The sequence below is a fragment of the Rattus norvegicus genome, chromosome 1 (genome assembly GCF_036323735.1).
Source record: "Rattus norvegicus strain BN/NHsdMcwi chromosome 1, GRCr8, whole genome shotgun sequence".
Taxonomy (NCBI): domain Eukaryota; kingdom Metazoa; phylum Chordata; class Mammalia; order Rodentia; family Muridae; genus Rattus; species Rattus norvegicus.
In genome coordinates this window covers 45,148,518-45,155,283 of record NC_086019.1, presented here as the reverse complement: position 1 = coordinate 45,155,283, position 6,766 = coordinate 45,148,518, and the positions used below count along the sequence as shown (strand labels likewise).

General features: G+C 39.8%; 1 pseudogene; it reads right to left on the bottom strand.

Annotated features, from left to right (window-relative positions):
- Positions 1-1,385: 1,385 nt before the first annotated feature.
- On the bottom strand, positions 1,386-6,335 carry Ube2n-ps4 (ubiquitin-conjugating enzyme E2N, pseudogene 4; annotated as a pseudogene).
- Between the last annotated feature and the right edge of the window lie 431 nt (positions 6,336-6,766).

Below are 6,766 nucleotides of genomic sequence, written 5' to 3'. Positions count from 1 at the left end.
TAAATGGCTACCACCAATTACTGGGGAGAATGGAGAGAAATGGAATTTGGGTTGTAGGGCTGTGGGTCACAGGTAGGGACCACAAGGAAGAAGAAGAAAGGAGAGAGAGGGAGAAGGAACACCGAGAAAGAGAAGACAGAGAGAACAAGAGGTCTCCATTAGTTATGATGCACCAGCAGCCAAGTGGCTGAATGAAATGCCTTCCCAGGACACCAGACTTCTGGATCTGAAATAATTTAGGAAGACTCAAACATCAAGTATTTGGGGAACACAGTTGGGGAAGTAGCTAGTGTAGGGTTAGAGGGTTAGATAAGGGGCCATCCTCCAGTAATTGTGCAGAGCCTAATAAATAATCCGTAGTTTGAGTCTCATTCATTTGAAGCTAGACAGGATAAACTTAATTCACATTAATTTACATTTATGTGAAAATCCTGCTGTAGGGGCTGTTCTAACTTGGACGTCATCTCTGGTAGGTGATTCCAATTCCTTTAAATCAATCTTCTGCTCGGAATCAGTAATGAGCCGTTCTGGGACATGAAGAGAATCAGGCTCCTGGGACTTCCTCTCGGCAATGTGCTTTGTTCTAGAACACATTCCTGCTCCACACAGAGGGACTGGCTTAACACTGTTCACTAATTGTTTTCTGTAGACAGTGACCTGAAAAGCTTCTCTCTCTCTCTCTCTCTCTGAATAACAAAAACTATTTTTACTAAAACATAAGATTTACTGAAGTTTCTTACAAGCCATACAAAATGGTCAAAAGGGTTTTCTTCATTGTTCGGGGGTGGGGTGGGGCTGGAGAATCTACACTTGACAGCAAAGTCTCAACATTATTAGTGAAGGCTGTGAGGTTTATTTAATGTTCTCATTTTGGTTTAGACAATCAAGCTTGTCCATCTACAGCATCTAAAGTTGGACTTGGCTAGAGAGCATATTCTAAAAAACACATTAGCTGCATTTAACCACTGCAATTAGATCCCTTAAGAGGGGAAAGGAGGTCATAAAAGTAAAATAAAACTATTTTACCCCTAAAAAATAAAATAAAAACACCCATACCCCTGACAGTTAATCCTGACAACTACCTTCATTCACAGTGCGTGTACTTAGACCATGATGGGGAAAGGAGTCAAAGCAGAGAGTCCCTGCTCCTCAACATCTCTCTCCAACTCGGGTGATGCTTCTAGCCTCTGCTCATGTTTTACAAACAGTGAATCAGGACAAGACAGATTTGCTAATGCACATGTGATCACCAAAGATAAAGATGTCTGGGTTTTTATTCTGTAATGTTTGTAAGACTGTGTCCGTGAAAAGCAAACAAACAAACTAAAAAAGAGGAAGACGTCTTGGCAAAGCAGAAGTGATGCACACTTGATCATCTGATTGACTTAACTATTATTCCTGGCATAGAGCCTAGTCCATGCTCTCACTGTTTCTGCTCGGGCTTTGTTGCTCTTCTACTGCTCGGCTACACCATTTGCTAATGTTTCATCTGGATTAGGAGCATTTAGCAAAGGCTGGATTGGTAGCAAAACTGTTGGGGTCTGCAGTGCTGGGGACTACTTATCTTTTAAAATATCTAAACATTTTTCCCAGCTTGTCTACATTAGGATGATAAATTTGGGTTATGAAACATACTTTAGGTGCTTTCACTGGGCATTCTTCTGGAAGGAATAGTTCAGTTTTAAAAGTCCCCCCTCAAAGGGGGAATCGTGGGGGCCAGGAATGACCACATGAAAATAAAGGGCATTACTTTCCTCTGGTTCTGCTTTGATGCCAGGAACTAGTTCTGCTAGCAAATGCTGGGTTTCCTTGATGATCCTGCAAGACGACCGTGCCACCTTGTCAGATAAAGTTGCTCGCTACTGAGAATCTGGTTTGGATACAAATACTTCTAAGGCAAAGGTTCAGCTTGAACCTGGATTTCAGCTGCAAGCTCAGAAACGACTTTTATGTTTTCAGAGACTCATTCTAAGCACCTTATATTTTGCCAACAGTGTGAATAGGTCTACTGAATTTTTGAAGCCACACTTGTCAGTTAAATTCTCATAAATACTAAAGCCATACTTGATAATTCAAATTTTCATGCCAATCATCCCTGTCTAAATTACACCCAAATGTAGTTATCAAAGGATATCACAATATAACTCAAAACATAAGTTATTTAGGGAGGAGAATCTGAAAATAAAATATTTATTTCAATTCATGTTTACATAAATATAACAAAGATAAGGTGTATGAACACATTTATAACATGGTAGACATAAATATCAATAAAATGTATTTATTTCATACAAAAATTCATATGTACATTATACAAAATAGCACTTACTCTCTCTCTTTGGGCGTTTATATTTTTATTTTATGCATATGGGTGTTTGGCCTGCAGATTTGTCTGTGGACCATATGAACAGAATGCCTGAGGAACAAAACTGGACACCAGATCCCCTGGAATGGCATAACTGTCAGCTGTTGTGTGGGTGCTGGGAATTGAACCTGGATCCTCTGGAAGAACATCCAGTTCTCTTAAATACTGAGCCATCTTTTTATCTTCAACCTTTGTTCTTCTCCTTTAATTTTTTCTGGGATCCCTTGGACCATTTTTCAAAGAATCTTTTCTGCTTCTATCTCAGTTCCTTACTTTTCCCTCCATGACCACTGATCTTCGAGATCTCCGTCTTCTTTGCCTTATAAAGAAATCATCTCATGATAAGACACTGTTTCTACTAGGAATTACTTAGAAAGTTGCTGGCTATTGTACACATGAAAATATCTTGCTGATATAAGCACTCAATTCAAGTATTTTCCAATTAGAGCATAGACAAACACCAAGGTATGACTTTCAGTTCATTGTTATACATTATTTACTCTGAGCAAAAATGAACGTTATTGTCATTGGTCAATGAATTGTAAAGATAAATTTTTTGCTTCCTGGAAAATTTAAGTCATAATTCTTCTGATTAGCAATTGTAGCATTTATTAATTTTCTGGCAAGCTCTCTTATATATAAATGTTATCGGGGAAACAAAACATTGTTGTGTAAAGGTCCATGAATTTATCCCAATTCTAATGTTCTGTGCATGTTTATTTAATAAGCATAGTGTAGTTTTGATAAAAAAAATGTGTGTTAAATAAAGTTAAAGTCTGGTCTCTCCTGAAAGGCCCTCAGCACTGCCACACCAGATCTTACACACCCAGGGCATAAATTATGAGGGGACAAATCACATCCGATTCATAATATTCTCTCCCTGTTCCACATGACGTCACATTGTCCTTGTCACAGATGCAAAATACAGTCATTTGTTTTCCATCACCAATAAGTTACAGCACTGCTCAAAGGTCCAGATCCAAATTTTCATTAGAGACTCAACATGAAGAAGCTCATAGCTATGTAGTGGTTAGAAATATGGTGAAGAAAAAAAAAGGAGAGAGAAAGAAAGGATTAATCACCCTAAGCCACAGAGGACTGCAGCAGGGCAGACATGAAACCACAGAGCTGCAAGCACAGCATCCTGCTGCCACAGGGAGATCTACGTAAGAAGTGCAGCACCCGGCTCCCATTGTGAGAATAGAGTCCTGGAAGACAGACAACTCCCCCTCCAACCCCCAAGAGCTAAGCTAGCTGCTGCCAGCCTGGCTGTCTCCTGAGCGGACTTTTCAAACTACCCAACGCTACCCTAGATGAATGTTGCACCCTGTTAGTGATTCTCCCTTATTGGAGTGGAGAGCAGAGGCCTTCCCGTCATGATTTTGGTGGGATTCTGGAAGAATCTCTGCAAGAGCTCCTCTCTTGCAACTGTGGATGCTGGTATTTAGTCTAGGCTCCTCCTCCCCACAGTTACCTGGCAACAGCAAGGTATGCCCAACTCATTATAAAAGGGACTGCTTGCCCCTTCCTCTCTCTCTTGCTCTCTTGTATTTGCTCTGTCCTCTTGCTCCTGCTCTGCCTCTCTCCCCATTCTTTTTCCCCTCTCTTCACATGCTTATGACTGGCTGGCCTCTACTCCTCTTCTCTCTCTCTCTCTCTCTGCCTTTCTCTGTCTCTACTCCCTCAACTTCCTTCCCCATGCCCTCTATTCTATAGAACAGTATATTCTATTCTATAATATGTCCTGTGGCTGGTACCCTGGGGGAAGGGATGCCTCAGCATGGGCCCATAGAGGCACCCCCACCCCCACACCTGACTTCACATCCACCAAACATATTCCTTCTCTCCTAATCTTTATAAAACACAACAGTAGACTCCTTGTCTCCCTAGTCTCTCTTGACAATCTGAATTGAGGTTACGTTCACCTTAAATCTTAGATTTGACTTGCTTACAGAATCAACAATGTGTTGATGGCACCAAGAAGCGTGTGTGAGTGAGGAACCGAAAAAACGGGGTCTGTCTAAACAACCTACTCTCTTGTGGTGACACAAATGGCCTCATCACCTTCTATGAGGCCCCAATTCTTTAAATGTCACCAGTGCTCAGCATTCCCACATTGAGGATCAAGCTTGTAGTGTGTGAACCTCTGAATGAGAAAAAAATCCAAATTATAGCAGACATTAGGCAATTAGCATTCCACATAGCTTATGGAAAACACACAATAACTCATTTCCTCTGATAGTACACAGTGCAGAAGAAAAATTATTGCTGTCATTTCTAAAATCATTTCTGATATTCTTTGACTCAATGAGTCTCAAAGTTGGAATTGAAATATACTAATAAATGATACCCAAACACAGAAAAATGTTAGATATATCCATAAATGAGAAAACGTTTTGGATACCAATTCATGTGTACATATATTGCAATAGTACCTGGACAAACTTTGCTATAATAATATGTGAGGAAAGAAGGAAATAATTTTATAATTGGTGTGTGTGTGTGTGTGTGTGTGTGTTTCTGAAAATAGTGGAGAAAAACTATTGAAAAACAACAAATGAAGTTATATTATAACAAATTTGAAATATTTGTTTTTCTAGTCTCATTTTGATGTTAGTTTTATATGCACTTCTTCTTAGAAAAAGTTTATCAATCTGACCATGCAGTATGCAAAACCACTTCCCTTATGTGGCCTCAATCATATAATGTATGGTTTAATACAGAACCTGTGGTTGAAAGTGAGTATGCTTCATGGCACTAATGTATGTGAGCCTCTTGCAATACATTTTCTCTTTGAAAACATGTGAGGCTGTTATAAGAAACTTCATCATATTGTGTGACATCCCACAGATTTTACAAAGTCTGCCTGTACCTCTTGAGAAAGACTATTTTCTGATGATAGTAACTTCCACTCCCAATAATGTACTTGAGAGTTACATCTTGTATTGTTGAAGGTCCGGTTATATATTATTTCAATAACAAAAAGTTGATTCGTTGGTAAAGATTAATTTGAAAGTTGAAAATCTCCAAAGTTCACAAAGACAGCAATTATTCGGTTTCATCTCTGCTACAAGAAGAGCTTTTAAGTTATCGCATCTATTTTTACATCAAATAAAACCTAAAAATCAATGATTTGTGTTGAGACTACAGGAAAAGCTAGGTCCATCCAGACTCATAAATCAGACGAAGCAGGTGTTGGCAGACACATACAGTAGCAAGCATCCCGCCCTGATGCAGAATTCGAGAGCTGTAAACTGAAAGGAATGTGTAAGCACGGTGTCGGGCTTAGCGAGGACAGGCCTGAGAGCAGAAAGTTTCCAGAAGAGAATTTTTATGAGACCACTGACAATTTTGGTTGCTTTATTACCAACACCCACCACAAGCCCAGATTTTTATGATGAGAATTCCCTAATAAACTCTCCTGACCCTGACAGTGGAAGAGGAAAAATAAAATAAAAACAAACAAACAAACAGCAACAGTAAAACAATCAGAAACTCTTTTTACACTTGCTCATAACCCCTGCAGTTGAGAAAAGCCTGCCTTTCTCAGTAGTACAAAAACTGGTCCAACTAAAGGAATATAGGTTCCTCCTCCCTTGCTGAGGGGACAAAGCCAAGGAGAAACATGTGACAGCAGGTCATCAGGGCTACAACTTACAATGTGGACCTGCTCCAATGCTGAGACACAATTACAATATTAATGGACAGTTCTACTCTCCTAAATAATCAGGAGATTGTAGAGAAAGAACTGTAGACACAGGTTCCCTTCAACAAATGGTGGACGAAGGGCCAGAATGAATAAAGAGAAATCAAATCAGGAACACAGACAAACTGAAGCTTCTGGTACCGGAAGCTATAGCAACAGCAGAGTCAGATCAGCTGTTAACGTAACTCTTCACACCAAGCGATCTTTTTTCTCACCTGCGTTCTCGGTGCGGCATGCAGTGGGAGTCTCATATAGGCTGTTCATCTCAATTTCATTTAATGAATAAATATTCCTTCTTTTCAAATAAAACCAGCAAGGGAAACAGAAGTATCAAAGTCACAGAAACCACCCATGTTAGAATTATTTAGGCAGGCAATTTGAAAACAGATATCCTTAATACAGTAAGAGAATTGATGGGAAAACTTCATAGGATGATGACGTGAAACAGCACAGATCTGAAGTACGCAGAGACAGAAACTCTGACAAATCAAGATGATGGAAATAAACACAGTGACTGAAATGAAGGATTTCCTCAAATGCCGTCAATCTGTCAACTTTATGCTGAATAGAAAAGACACAGCAAGCACCAGGGACACATGAGTCAAACCAATGATGGGCTGGCTCTCTCCTCACCACAGGTAGAGTGGCTAGCACCAAAATGATAGACAATCACAGCAGCAAAGGCTGAGGATGTG